The sequence below is a fragment of the Electrona antarctica genome (assembly GCF_951216825.1).
Source record: "Electrona antarctica genome assembly, chromosome: 8".
NCBI classification, from domain to species: Eukaryota; Metazoa; Chordata; class Actinopteri; order Myctophiformes; family Myctophidae; genus Electrona; species Electrona antarctica.
This window is the reverse complement of record NC_136789.1, coordinates 14,753,163-14,769,422: the sequence shown is the minus strand read 5'-3', so window position 1 is coordinate 14,769,422 and position 16,260 is coordinate 14,753,163. Positions and strand designations below refer to the sequence as shown.

Here is a 16,260-nt window from a genome sequence, read left to right as displayed (position 1 = left end):
GACCTGATGATCATGTTTTAGGGTGGAAAAAAATCATGGCACTCCATCTTTAACATACAACAGTTATTATTATTTACAATAATTATTTATAAATAATCTCAAATTCTGTGCAACGGAAACAGAGATAGTGAGATACTGTACTAAAATCCCACCAAAACATGCTGTCATGACCACATTCCAAATTCGGAGCACCTGATTTTAATTTGTGTAGTTTGCCAGATTAACCAAAGCCACCAAACATCAAATCCGTATAGTTTGAATATTTGAAAATCATGTTAAAATATTTCAGAGGACAGAAAAGTCCTATCTGATTGTATTAAGCAACGTCAACTCACCGTCAACATTGCATCTGTATGAAAAGCTTGAATAAATCCTCTATCTGCAAAGTGTTTGTTTCATAAAAATCCACTGTAGACAGTTATGAGCTTCTTCCTGTCAAGAAATTCCTTGCAGCAGGTGATATACAAGTATTGGAGTTTGGATGCGCTTGTTTTCAGTAAAGCAACCTCCTGCTGCCTCCTGCATGATGTGCAAATTCAAAACAGGTGGTACGCAGGGAAGTAGCTCATAACCTACCTACGGTGGATTTTTATGAAACAAACACTTTGTAGATAGAAATAGAGGATAGAAAGAGCGGATAATACAATCATATAAGACTTTTCTGTTTGGATGTATGGGCTGTCAATGGCAAATTACCCTGCCATTAACTAAATGGCAAGATGGCCACGGTGTGCAAATGGTCAATGGCGGAGGCTGTTCATGTCCAAATGACTGACAGCACTTAACTGGCTGAGACTGTTGAGACAAGCCAAAAATGGTGTGGAAATAAGAGCAGAAACATTAAGCAAGGCAGTCTGTCTCTTAATATTGTGCATCTCCTGCTTTGAGAGCTTTACAGTAGCTTTCTCAGCTTTGCATAGTATTAAAACGTCTGTATCCAACAGGACCCATAATGGACCAGACCATTCAAACAGGAGGTACTGTGTCGACTGCACTGCATGCAGACACAGTGAGCAACCCAAGCCTTAATCCCTGGCTTTTCAGGGAGACACACAACTCGGGCCTGGTAAAGTGTGAATGTGTTATTTGCCAGGGATGCTATTGCTAGCTCCAAACTGGCCAAGTGGCATTGCCAGCCACTGCAGTGTTGTCCATGATGGACAACTGTTGGTTCATGCCCACGTGAGCGTCTGCTGCCTGTATCGACTCCCCACCAACACATCATTCCATTAATCATTCCAATTTCTCTGTGGGCAATGGTTTATTTCCGTCTTCAAATGCCAGATGAAATCTTTAGATGCCGCATATTAGGAAACAATCCCTCCAAATGGCTGATAGTGTTAACCAGTCACAAGCTGTGCAGAGGCAGCGCCAGGCTCTAATTTGAAAGGGAGTGAGGTGATAATGCGATGTGTCATCCTTTTGTGGGCGTGCATTAATGCTGCCAGCCAAGATAGCAATTGACAGCAAATCAACTTCTTCCAGCGGGAAGGGAACAATAGAGGGAGGAGGCAGGAGATGGGCAGGGGGGGAGCCAACATTGACTGGCAAACTGTGGGGCCTCAGCGGCCTTTAATCCATTACTCCTCCTGATGGGGAGGCTTTAATGCATCTCAGCCGTAGATGGCATGTGCATTTAAGTCCCAGCTAGTCTCTCTCTCTCTCTCGCTCTCTCTCATCCCATCTACTCTCTCGCTGGTGAAGAAAGCAGCTACCAAGAAACTCTTGGTAGCTTTACATTTGTACATTACACAATGGGTATAGTTTGTTAGTGAGAGGAATCATGTGGAAGACAGGTCCCCTACAGTCAGGTTAAAATTATGTGTATGTATGTATGTATGTATGTATGTATGTATGTATGTATGTATGTATGCATGCATGCGGGTGTCCTCTCTTAGCTAATAAGGGACCACCATTCTTGGTGACCTGGTACGTTTCAAGGTTGGTATAAGGTCAATAACGCGTTAGAACAGCAGTTGTATTAGACATTAGTTAGTAGCACTCAAAGTAGAGAGGATTTACAGAGTAGAATCAAGCCATCCAGGATCCTGGTGATTCATGACCATAAGAAAATGTTTGAATATTTAAATATTATGATGTACTACATTTAATAAATAATTAAATATCCTTTTAAATGATTTGATTGGCTGAGCATGGAACGTGATGTATGATGATGTATGACGATAAGAGTGCCCCTCACTTCACACGAGTGTGATTTGTTTTTCACAATATCAAAGGTTTTATGGTCATGATTCGCCAGGATCCTGGATAGCTTGATTCTAGGCTTAAAATAATTGATATAAATATTGTAATTATCTATGGGAAAAAGTAATGGCAGATTATTCAGTGGTGCCATAAAACCATGTCCACTGCTATGCCCTATTGGACCGACCCCATGAAGTGAACAGAGGTGGTGCAACCTATATACAGTAGCTCTGTACTATGACACGTCATATCATATTGACGACATCCGGGTACTCATACTGTATGTCCATTTTCGGATTATTGATATTTTTGGGGAGATCCGCTGATCCAAGAGACATTGCACTCGGCCCATCACTCCACGTGTAAGAACAGTCTCTATATATGGTATAGGCCTGTCACACGACAGGCCTGTCACACGATTATTACACAATCACCATTATTTGAGATAATCGCAATTATTTTTTCATGTTGGTCAATCTTCTCCATGTTGAAAGATTTCCATATTTTCGAGGGGCACTAGCCCCTCCTATATACAGGTTTGTTTTTAGTTCAATGTTTGTTTTAAAAACGCCATTGACAATGAAGGGAAAATGTATGTCATCTTGTCCCTAACAAACATTAAATGCCATTAACAATAATGGCATTTAAAGACAAAAGTTTGTTTTACATCACCAACTTTAATATATTAGCGCCCCTCACTTCACACGGGTGAGATTCTTTTTTAAATCACACCTTTGTGAAGTGAGCGGTGCCTCTTATGATGATATAGGATGATGAGAACGTCATCATACATCAGTGCCATTCCATGCTCAGCCAATCAGCAGAGCACATTCCGTGCTAAACGGACATACACACAAAGCTGTGCATTGGAGCAGCTGCACCGCTAAAAAAATAGCAGAAATAGCAGATCTACAAGCTTGTAGATCAACTATTTCCGCTATTTTGTAGATCTTTTGGAAATATTAAAACAGATTAAATGTGTCAGTGATTTCGTTGTATAAGTCGTCATATCTGCCCTATGCAATTTGTGATTACGAAGCTTATTTAAAGGCAAACAGAAATACAAATTGTAATGTTCTGATGTTCAATGCCAAAAAAAAAAATCACAATTAAATCGTTAATCACAATTATTTGTGTGACAATAAATAGCCAGCTTAAATTTGTAATTGTTACAGCCCTAATATGGTAATTTCTGTGAGGTTATATCACATCACAGAGCCATCATCAGTGACACTTCATGGTTTATAAAAATGTCCACACATCAGAATATTCTCCATCTATGGCCGTGGTGCGTTTGTGACATGTGATTTGGCTGCAGTGTTACCTTTTTTTTCTTTTTCTTCATCCACCGTGCGTCACCCATTAGCCAATACAAATATCACACCTGTGTGAACTGAGTGGTGTAAGGTCTTATATAGACTGATCAGCTGTGGTCTGACGTAATGTCTGACATAATGAAATCACACCCGTGTGAACTGGGTGACCATAGCAACCATGCTCATTTTTTTTGGTACGAACAGACACGGGTAAAAAAAAATTGGTACGAACAGACACGGGTACATCTTTTTTGGTACGAACAGACACGGGTACAAAGCCAGTTGTTGGAGTGGTTTACACCACTCAAAAAAGTTGGGAACGACTGTGCTAGGGCACAAGTATGATCCGGGGACCCCCAGGGGTCTTTGAGGGGTTCCAAGTGGTCGCCAGCAAAATGAACACTATAGTCATATATAACGATAGACAACCCAGAAACGCCCTAGTAGGCATGTCACTATGACTCAGACATAACCATAAACAAACCCGAGATCCGGTTCTCTAGAGCCACAAATCCTACCGCTATGCTATTATAGTCACTAGAGCGGTGCCCGTTGGACAGTGGCCTACCTGGAACGATGCAAGTTGGAAATGCATGCCCCACACAGTTTTCCATTTTATGCCCATATATGGACTTATTTGTCAGGTATGCCCAAATATGGAGTCTATGTAGATCTCCAAATATAGAGTCTATGCAGATGTCAGAATTATGCCCATATATGGAGTTTGATTGATTGATTGATTGAATACTTTATTGGCAGAAATGTAATCAGTACAGGGTACAGTCAAACACACGTCCAATGGGATCACCGAAAAATGTCCTTGTGGTCTTGTTTCCATTCAGGTCCTGGGTGGCTGGGTATTCAATTCATAATCTTGACATGAAAAATAACAACAAAATTCAAATCATCATAAAAGGTAAAAATAACAAAAAAAAAGTTGGGGAACAAAGAAGGGGTTATAAGGAGGTGGGGGTAGTCACTAGACTAAGGGGGGGTAATCAATTCCTCTCCCTTTGGTATGCTGAAAGGTGGATTTTCAGGCCTGTTTTAAAGGACGCCAGGGATTTGCATTTTTTGAGGGAGGGAGTCAGGGCATTCCACACTTGGGTGGCAGTGCTGTAGAAGGAGAATTTGCCCATGTTTGTTTTGAAAGTGGGCGGTACCAGATCGTTGTTCTCGCTTCCTCTTGTATTGTGGCTGTGGGAGTTTCTCACTTTTTTTAGGTAGTTTGTCAGGTATGCGGGAAATAGGGCAAATAGGGCAAAACTGCATTTACAATTTTAAATGTCAGTCCCAATTTCTACGCGGAGCCACCCTAGACTATCAAAATGGGTTGCAAAAAGATGGGTCATGGGCCCCAGACCGAGGAGTAGTCGAATTAGTTTGTTTTGGGAGGTTTGTAGCTTGGTCTTTAGTGAAATAGAGATGTTTGAGAACCAAGAAGTGCAAGCATGGTCAAAGTAGGGCTGAATTAGGGCTCCAGCTAGAGTCTTGAGAGCACTTTTGTTGACAAACGAGGACATTTCTTGGTTTACTTTTTTGATTACCCTTGTTGTCATCCTTTCACCTGTCAGTTTGTTGTCAAGTTCTTTGTCAGGCATGCCCAAATATGGAGTCTATGCCGATGTCAGAAGATATTTGTGATGTCAGAGCAGGCCAGCTCCATATATGGAGGATATGGAGCCCGGGCAGAGGCCTTTTGTGGCGGTTCTGCAAAACCATGGGTCTGACCAACTCGACACCGGGCACTGCACTCCCTGTGGGGGTGTGGAACGCGTTCGGTGGGGCGAACAGTTCTCGAGTTACGTGGATTACAGACGTACACGTACAGTACAGAGACTTAGTGCATTTACAATTTAGGCATTTAGCAGACGCTCTTAATTCAGAGCGATTTACAGTGCATGTATAGATAGATAGACTAGAACAGTGCCCGTAGGGGAGTGATCAGGTGTGATCAATTGGCTAATAAATAAAGAGCGAGGTCGCGCATCATTGTGGTGGTGTGAACACGTGTGTCAAATGCATGCCCACTGTGCCCAGCCTTCAGTGTGGAGAGTTTCTGAATGTCAGTCTCTTTTAAAGGAGTGGTGATAGTGCAGGTGCACCTAATCACCACTGATCACCTCACATCACACCCGAGGTTCAAGGTTCAAGTTTATTTAAAGTCCCCGAAGGGCAAATTGGTTGCAGCATCATAGACACTATTAGACAGTCATCACTACATCAAACACCACAATAAAATACAATAAAACATATTACAATACACATAGCCGATACCAGAAAAAATACAATAAGTGCACATTTGACCTTAAAGTGCAAGGTGTTAAAGGCGTAGTGAAATGAAAAATACGTTTTTCACACTTTTAGACCATATCCGTGGTCATCATATGGGCATACCTAACAATGGATGCCAAAAAATGGGCAAATTCTATTTTTTTTGTGTTTTTATATCAAAAGTCCATCAACATATTTGTTTAATTACTTCCTGAAAACGAAAACGTGCTGCATGATGGCGTGTAGAGATACACATCAATAAAAGCCAATAAAAATGAAGCTCACCAGTTTGTTTCCCATGCTTCTTGTCCTGCTCCACACAGCTGGTTTTGATTAAAGAACTACTCCGTTTTTAATCTCATTCAAGATGACATCCAGGCAGTGGATTACTCGTTTTAAACTTAATCATCACACTAAAATATGTATATAGGTTGTGTATATGTTAGAAATAATCCGCTGACTTGTCCTCATGTCTCTCTGTCACTTTGTTTACAAACGAAATTCACGCGCAGGAAGTCACAGACTTTGAGACCCCATAGCCTGGAGGGATGCGACGCTCTGATTGGTTCAGAAACTTCAGAGCCAGCGTTTGAAGCTAAAACTTCAAAATAAAATGTCCACCATTTCCGTTGCCCTACACCTTTAAAGTGCTATGCAATAAAGTGCACATTGATGTACATAGGCACAGAAGACAGGACCAATAAAGTGCTTATAAAGCCTGATTATCTACACAACCTTCCCGCAGCAGCACTCAGTGTACAAATGGATACGGGGACAAAGGAATATGTGTACCTGTTTTTAGTGGCACGAGGGGCCCGCAAGCGAAGGCCAGATAGGAGTTCGTATTCTACATTTAGTGGGTGAGCAGCATCAGAACGAATAGACAGAGCCTTGTTGGATTTTTCCAAGGGACTGATGGGTGATTACAGACTGGAATTGGTAAATGTGTTATAATGTCTCTGTTAACAATCAACGATGTGACTAGAAAATACATCTCATAAAATATACATATATACAAAAGCTTTTTATGAGATGTATTTGCTAGTCACATCGTTGATTGTTAACAGATCATCACACCCATCGGGTGTGATGTGAGGTGATCAGTGGTGATTAGGTGCACCTGCACTATCACCACTCCTTTAATTAAAAGGGACTGACATTCAGAAACTCTCCACACTGATGAAGGCTGGATAGCCGAAACGTCTGTCTTTGATCCATCATGCAAGAATAAAAACTAAAATGCAGTCTTGGTGTGTGTGACCCGTCACCTTTATTTCCATTATATGATTTGAACGGGTAACGCACCATAAGTCAGTGGTCACAAGAAAAGTTATCAATTGCATGCCCCACGCAGTTATTATGTATGTTTCCCTTTTATGCCCATATATGGAGTTATTTGTCAGGCATGCCCAAATATGGAGTATATGCAGAGCCAGATCATTATTATGATGTCAGAACAGGCCAGCTCCATATATGGATATATCCAGAGCCTGGGCAGGGGCCCTGTCCAGACCCCGGGCAAAGGCTTTTGTGTCAGTGTGATGACAGAACAGGCCAGCTCCATATATGGAGATATCATTTGGGCCCTGTCCAGAGGCACTGAGTCGGTAACTATGGAAGTTGGAGTTAGATCCATGCCCCACCCGGCTATGCAATACCCGTTGCACCCGTGTCAGAGTACCTGTTCCACCTATCTGTCTGTGTCCCTTTTATGCCCATATATGGGGAATTCTGTATCCGTCTCTCTGGACCGACCGACTCGACACCGGGCCCTGCACTCCATGTGGGGGTGTGGAACGCGTGTGTCGAATTTGAGGTCGGTGGGGCGAACGGTTCTCGAGTTACGTGCATTACAGACGTACACACGTATACAGATGTACAGACGTGCGTACTACGTACAGACAGACATGGTGCATTTATAGTTAGATTAGATATAGATAGATGTGCATATATGGAACAGACGACTTCAAACTCGGCACGCGCATTGGCAAGGACTCAGTGTCAGAACCGCCGATCCGATCATATGGATAGTTGTCAGTAACGACCAATCAGGGGCGCCTGATTGCCTAGCGGTCCAGGCGCATACCACATGTAGGCGCATGCCTGACAGCGTGTCACAGGTTCAAGTCCCGGAGGCGACGACCCTTGCTGTGTGTCATTCCCAGTCTCTCTCTCCCCGTCTCCACTCCCAAAAGACTCAGACATATCGGTCGGAATGGTGGAGCAACGTAGGTGTGGCCCGAACTCATGGATATGGAGATGAAATGTTATACTTTGAACTGAACAACAGTGTATAGTGTATAGTATAGGCTATAAGAATACAATTCTGAGAAATACCATGTAAAACCATATACTAGAACGAGGATATAGCTTAGTGATGGTCGAGCACCATACAGTATGGTAGTGTACAGTATATGTCTATTGTGCCAATAAAAAATGCATTGGTATGTAAACAAGAAGCAGATACACCTGTTCTTTGAGAGGAAATTCAATCAATGACAAATGGGAGAATAAATTCATGGAGAACCTTAATATCTAGCTATATTAATTCCTACACGGCTTCTTATCACAAAGGCTCACAATTCATACACGCATCTCTGGCATTTCCAATACACACTTGTGTCTTATTTCCCTACAAGAGCCGTCTTTCTAATAGCCAATTGTTTCTCCATCACAACAAATAACCTCGGCCAAAAAGGAATCTATGACTAACCCTATGCACATCTCTTCACACCGCCACATTGAGTGCTTCCACAGTATACCACCATCGATAGGGAGGTTTCTGAGATGAAAAATGAAAGTAATATGCACAGGTCCTGCCCTTAATTTGTACGTACATAGTTCTACATTTACACAAAAAGGAGGTGGGGGCTGTGGTTTGGGCTTTGGTACGTTTCTTTGGCTCCTCAGAATTGAGAGCGGCAACAGCTGTTCATTTGATGCTGCCTGCACCTTTGTTGACCCCATTTCCGTCTGTGCGGTTGCGGAGACAGTGCAGAAATTAGTTGTATTACCCACTCCCTACTGTGGCAGGTCTAGCTGTGATTCTGCCCAGATTCTGTCCATTACAGTGGCCCCTCTGTCTTATTAGCCCCAACACACTCACTAACATGCCAAATCACTGCTTTGTGTGGCCGCTGCAAGCCTCCACTCTCAGACACACAGACAGTAAGCAAGACAGACTTGAAAGCAGATGGACAGTGGTGTGAAGGACTAATGTTATACGGAAGACAAAATCAAGTCAAATTGTTTTGTTAGAACCTTTTTTCATTTTTAATTTGCAAACAATTGTTTATAGTATACTTGGAAAAATTATATTAAGAAGCAGAAAAGGTGCACCTCAGAGCACAGGTCTCCACCAGGTCAGGAATATGTGTCATGTTTGGACAAAATGTGTAGGAGTAATATAAACATGTTTATTTTACCAAGACATTTTTGCAAAAATGTGCCTCTTGGTGACGCTATAATAGGGCAATGTTAAAAGGGTATAGCATTAATTGTTCCTCAACGTAGTGGAAATGTGTGTGCAAAGTTTCACAGCAATTGAACGTTGTGTTCATGATTTGAGGCATTTCGTTCAAAATGGGTGACACCTGAAAACTTTAGATGTCAATCTTTGCCAACCACGATAGAATATTTAAATAAAATCACACAGATCTGTCTTTATCACATGACTAAAGATAATGTGTACTGATTTGGGTGATATTTGGATAAAAGCTTAAGGACTAAAACTAAAAGGACAAAAACAAATGTGTTTCACACAAGTCGGCCCACTTGGTGGCGCTATAAAAGGCAGGTTTAAAAAAGTAGGCCAGATGTTTTTCCTTGTCCTCTTCTAGGGAGTGTGCATACAACCTTTTACGCAGATCGGTGCAGTTATAGGTAAAGATGTGAAAGACGGGCCTCTTATAGTGCCACCATGAGGCCGATTTGAAAAATGGAATATGAAAACTCAATCAGATCCGTGTTAATCACATGACTATAGAGATCATGTGTACCGATTTGCATGAAATTTGGATAAAATCTGAAGGAGTAAAATGTTTTGTGGTGCTATAACAGGCCGTTCGGGAAAATGTGGGGCAAAGGTTTCTGAATTGGCATTCAGGGAGTTTGTCAGCGACCGGGCCAACGGTTCCAGAAATATGCTGGAACCGTTTGTCTCCACCAGGCCGAATGGAGACAAATAGGTTTCTGAAGGTAATATAGAAACACTGAAAGCATCCAGAAAATTACAAATGGACTGATAACTTGCATAAATGGCAAAATATACCTTTATGACATACTCCTCACATTGACAGAAAAGGACGTCTGTCATTATTCATTCATCCAATTAATACCACTGTACTTGAATATAATGTCATCTCCCAACTAACTTTCACCTTTCAAGTACTCAAGCTATTCTGCAGGCAGTAGGCACAGATAGCCCACACTAAGGTGTTGAGCATGAGCCACATTGTCATTTGAGTACTATCATACCGGTAGTCACATAATGTTTATAAAGTCTCTGAGTGCATGCAAGCACATTTCATGGCATGGAACCGAGAGTTACCACGTGGCATTCCAGCTACAAATCACAAAAATAACTATCATGCCACATTGCCATATCTCGGTTAATAAGGATAGGCATAAATAAGCTATAAGCTTCTGCCTATTCCTTTTCGATCATGTTTAAAAAAAGGAAAACAAAATGTTTTGTAATTGTCTAACTGAATAGATCGAAATAAACCATTCATTCATTCATATCACAATGTTCATTGGCTTGTGAGACTGTGGCCAAAAACACAAAACAAAAATACAAGATGCAAGGGCCTTATGGGCCATTTATGTTTTACCTCATATCCATTTATTATTTCCACATGGAGACATTTTAAATGTCTGAAATATATGTTTAATATTCACCCCAAACACACTGGCAGTCCAAGTCATATTGATTGTTTGATGAATTAAAAGCACCTGATGCCGGGCGACTCTAATCCGCAAGGTCTTTTGGGAGTCACCTGGTTTGACAAATGGGCCCTTTTAAAGGAGTATAATGTGTCAATTATTTTATTGATAGGAAGGGGGGCAGCCTCTCCAGGTACCCATAAAAGCAGACTCCACATGCTGTGAAAGGGTCAATTGGGCCTCCATTTTCCATGTCTTCCTTATGTGCATTCAAATTCATGCCGAGTAGCTCAACGTGGGGTGATGGTGGTGTCGATCAGGGGTTTCTGCCCTTTCCTCACATTTACTGTATTCTCTGGCTCCTTGTAGCAAACTACTAAATTGACAGGTAAATCCTGTTTGCTTTGTCATCGTGGGCTATGATTTTGGTACCGATCATGCATGGAATGATTTGCTGTTGAATGATCATGCTTTTCATGGAAAATGATGTAGGAGCCTAGGAGGTAGTGAAATTGTTCACTTGATTATAATCTCTTAATGATGTATTAGTATTTTCACATTGTCATTTCAATTATTTTAAAAACCTTTATTTATTGTAAATGGTTTTTAGTCCTTGCATTTTAACTGGATATTGAGTTCATACGTATTGCATTTGTATTGCATTTGTTTGTGTTTATTGTTGTAACGGTGATCATGCTGACCAGGTCACTCTTGAAAAACAGATTTCAACCTCAATGAGACTTTTACCAAATTTGAAAAAGAATAGGGGTGATTTATTTTTTATGTTCTATGATATTTTAATAAACAATACACAGTATTAATTACCTTTCACATGAAGATCTCTTTTGGCTTCTGTCCATCTCTTTTGGCTTCTGTCCAGAACAGTCTGTAGACAGGCCTATTGCTTTAAAGCAAAGCATTTCTTCAAACCTGGAAAAGATCAATCGAGACAATATAAGGTGTTAATGTTTAAAATGTCCAAACAACATCTGCCTACTGTGCCCAGCATAGAAAATCAAATGAATGGTCTCTCCCAGGTCAAAGCTGCATTCCATAGTTTTATGCCCTATACCCGAGAATCCCCCCCCCAATTCGCCAATCAGAATTTGCGTCCACACCTTCGTCTTCACTGTTTGTGACTGTTATGCAATGTTTGCGTTTACACAAAGACTCAAACTTGTCCATTCATTGTCAATGGCATTTAATGTTTGTGTTAGGACAAAATTTGTGTTACACACACCAAAAGCTGGACATAGGCACATAGCGCCCCTCAAAAAGAATGCATTATAATGAGCTTCATAGCAAGTGTGACCTATTCATCATTAAAATACATTCCGGATTGCAGCTTTAATTTAAGTCCCAAAGCTTTTCACTCTCCACGTCTGTCAAACAAATCCACTCAAGAGCCTCATGCAGAGGCCAAATACAATGGTGCACCTAGCAGAATGACATTGTGTCTTTCATAAGCCTTACGATGTGTGCCCTGAAAAATAATGATTAATGTTGAATGGAAGGAAAGGTGGTGTAACGCTTTTCAAATCAGCCAGAGTCTGTAAAAGGTAGGCTGCTAATTACATTGCCGTTTGCATGACCTCTGCGTAAGTGCATGAAAGCCTCTTGCAAATTACAGGTTAAATTGCATTTTCCAGTAACATTTTAAAGGTTTGTGTGGGCACTCTGCCTAATAAAACCATTTGTAAATGACTCCTCTTTTAGACTCCATTAGGACCTGGGTGAGGAACATTTCGTCATAGGATTCAGAGTCAATAGGCATGTAATCAGGATGTTCTGAGAATGCAGCAACCACTGAAGGGGATAATTTAAGAGATTGCCTTATGAACTGGTTAATTACTGACTGTTGGCTCCCCTCATTGTCCCCCAAGTGCTACATTTGCCATTATGCCCTAATTGACACAGGTGGAAACTGGAAACTACGAGGGGGGGGGACGCGACAATTGTATGATAAGCAGGGTATTTACAAATGGAAAACAAGTCAATAATTAATGTACTCAATGATTAAGACCTATTAAGAGGGAAAGTCAGTGTCAATGCAGTGACAGCAACAAGCCTCGCTCTCATCGTAAACACCCATGTACAGAAAGACCAAAAATATACAGTAGTTCCTGCCTCAGGAAGCAATTTATTCCTTTTACCATTATTGTACATTCTAAGATGCACACTGACACTAAATATAAATACACGCATTATAGACAAAGCTCTATTTATGCATATTTGAATTGTATTTCTTTCTACCATTTTGTTCCATGAACAGGTTTGTTATGAACATACCAAGTTCAAACAGGTGTCAAAAATGTGAACTGGTTTGATGAAAATCTACTAAAATATAATTGTTTTTCCCCCCTTTCATCCTCACCATTGGAGGATTATTAGCTGCTAAAGTGAAAAGGGATAAATCGGGGTCCGTAGTTGTTGGAACCACCTCTATGCACACCCCGAAGGTCAATTCATTACAACTGGGAATAAAAAAAAAACAAAGCCACTGTGTCTGCAGTGCACTACTTTGCCCATTTTGTTTCTTTGTTTGATCATGTGCTTAATACCCGGGAAGATTGGTAGGGGCACAGAGTATTATCAGAGGGTTAAAGGGGGTTAAAGCATGCAGGAGTCTGGGAGGGGAATTAACCACTCCCAGACGTGTACGTCTTGCAGATGCAGGGGAGTGGTGGGCGATAGGGGTGGGGTGGTGTTAATAACCACATGAGTCCTTGTACCTCCTTATTGTGGAAGTATAGTTCTGGGGGTGACTAAACAAACAAGCAGGCCTGGGCATGGCTAAAAAGCGAGGAACCACCATACCATCTTTGCACTCAACAGGGGTGGAACTCAAAAACAGCCCCCTGCCAACACTCCCCTCCCCCCTAACACCCGCCCATACAATCACCACCATTCCGCACACACTACCACATCTCACACACACACCCACAGTGTGTGTGTGTGTGTGTGTGTGTGTGTGTGTGTGTGTGTGTGTGTGTCCACTGACCCATAATGACCTGTCCATTCTGGAAGCAACAAAGCTGGGAGTGAAAGAGGCGTGAGATCACACACATTTAAAATCAACTGGGTGAGTGCTCTTATTCACTTGATATCCACTGGGGTGAAAAGTGACAATGTGCTGCTTGTTCGACCGCCTCCATCTTGGTACATACGTTCATGAAGGGGCCGTGATTAGAATAATTATTGTTATTTGTGTTGTAAGTAGGGCTGCACAATATGGACATTTCATATCTCAGTATTTATGCCAAATATTACGATATCGATACGACATACAATATTACCGTTAAAACGTCATTGTATAATTTAAGTGTTGCAACATTGAAATCTAAACATTCAAACCCCCCCCGGAGCATGAAAGAGGGACAAACAGAGTGGTGGTTTATTTTCCGAGGGGCACAGGCTAAAACAGAGGGATGCTACTGGCTTTAGAAGTGATATATCAATGATATATTGATATATCTGTAATGAAATATGGCCTCAGCTGCCTGACTCAGTGACAAAACATTTATCTGCATAAGCATATTGATAAACCATCCTCATCCTGTTTTGATTGATTGATATGTTTATTGACTATGTTTACATGTACAGAGAATGCACATAGTTAAATTATTTATACATCACTATCAAAAGGATAAATGCAAGAAAGCCGACAGCTTATTTCCATTGCAGTCCCTTAGTTAAAAATGAAACACAACAATGAATGTGTATGAGTGTATGAGTGAGCGTGTCCATGTGTTCTTAACTACGTTTCCATAATCTACTAGGGACGTCATATATCCACTGTTCTTACTGTATATATTTCTCAGTGTGTGTATAATAAACTCTAGAATGTGCAATACATTGCTGTGTTGGCATACGTTCTCCGCGCCTGCGACTCGACGGATCCTCAATTCCTCACCCACCACCCCAAGGCTTAGATGGAGACCTCTAAAGGCCTTATAGATGGTCGCCTTTACATCACGACAATATCGACGATATCAATATACCGTTGCCTTTTTGCGATACTGATACTGCGGATGTTCATACCTCGATAACGAGACAATTATATATTGTGCGGTTGTAAGTATATTGTTTTAGATTAGCGCCCCTCACTACACACATGTGTGATTTGTCATAGATTTACAGAAAGCTATTTGTACCTCTTCCTACATGCAAAACCCCTGCAAATAGCCAATGTGTTCTTTGTTAAGAACGTTAGTTATGGCCTGGGCCATGGCTTAATGGTCCAGGCACCTTGGCTGGTAATCCAGTCTGGCAGTGTGCCGCGGGTTCGACTCCCGATCCCGACGGCCTTTACAGCATGTCACCCCCCCATCTCTCTCAGCCTACTGTCTGTCCCTCCATAAAAAATATAAAATAAAGGTGAAAGCCACAAAAAAAAAACATTAAAAAAAAAGAACGTTAGTTATAACATTTAACTTTATTTCCTTCAAAATCACCCCTTTAATTAGTGAGGTGCCAGTTCTTGGTTCATCAGTCTCTTCTTTACCACTACTTCTTTATCCAACTCAATTTCATTGAAAATCCTACAAGAGGGTTGGTTCTGCTCAGGGGGCAGCATGTGCTGTTGAGTGCAGATGTTAGGTCTCAGAGACAGGGTTCCTCACTGCTGTGTGGAGCCAGGGAGCAGGCTCTCCTCTTCCATCACTTCATTCCCTGGGGATTAAATGGCTTTCATTCACCTCTTTTTTCCCCCCCTCGCTTGATGCCACTGAGAAAGGCTTTTTACTTCTCATGGCCCCAGCAGATGAGGTGGCCGTTTCCTGTTTTCTTCTTGCTCACTTAGGAGGAGCAAATGACCAGCAAGAACTCAATTACCAACATGCCCTCCTCAGCAGGGGGTTCGTGCCGTCACTTGTTTGTCCTGTATCGGAGATCAAGCCACCGATGCAAAATGGCAGCGAGCGAGAGCAAGCGAAGGATGCATCTGCCCCCATACCGATTTGCTTAATTAGGTTTGACTCCCACAATTACAGGGTAATAATGGCCTTTTCAGCACGGCTTCGCGAAAGTGACAGCCAACAGCCAGTTGCACTACACAACCACGTGCGGTCACACGGCTTAAGGCTGAGAAGAGAAACGGACAAAAAAGAGAGAAAGAGAGGACAGAGTTAGGGGAGGGTGGTAGGAGGGGGAATTGCCAATGGACTTTCGTTAAGCAGTGGTTATTGAGTCTTTGATAGGACTCCAGGAGGCCAGAGAAGCAACAATGACAGAATTAATGGCTAACGCACGATGAGAATGTCAGATCAGTGGGGGGCTGGTATGGCCTTTGAGCTGCCTTCTGACGCCTATGTGATTGTGCTCTCCGGAACACTATGAAAAGGCTTGACCCGTTTGTCAGGGTATCTGGTGTGAATGCATTTTTCCAGGGCATTGTGCTTATCATAGCACAACACCATGGAGATGTCACTTGTTATAAGAGAGCAACGCGTCAAAGTCACAGTCAAGTGGCCGTAATTTCACAATGTCAATATATCTGTTAGATAATGGCGGTTGATGGATATTTTTGGGAATATCTATCTTTGTTCTATGTACATTTGTCTCCATGTTCCATCTATACTGT

General features: G+C 41.7%; 1 protein-coding gene across 1 annotated transcript in view; it reads right to left on the bottom strand.

Moving 5' to 3' along the window:
- ntm (neurotrimin) overlaps window positions 1-16,260 on the bottom strand; it is a 555,361-nt gene that overhangs the window by 524,789 nt on the left and 14,312 nt on the right. The window contains exon 2 of the mRNA XM_079508855.1: window positions 11,505-11,609. The gene's annotated coding sequence lies outside the window, so the exon portion shown is untranslated. The remainder of the gene's footprint in view (window positions 1-11,504; window positions 11,610-16,260) is intronic.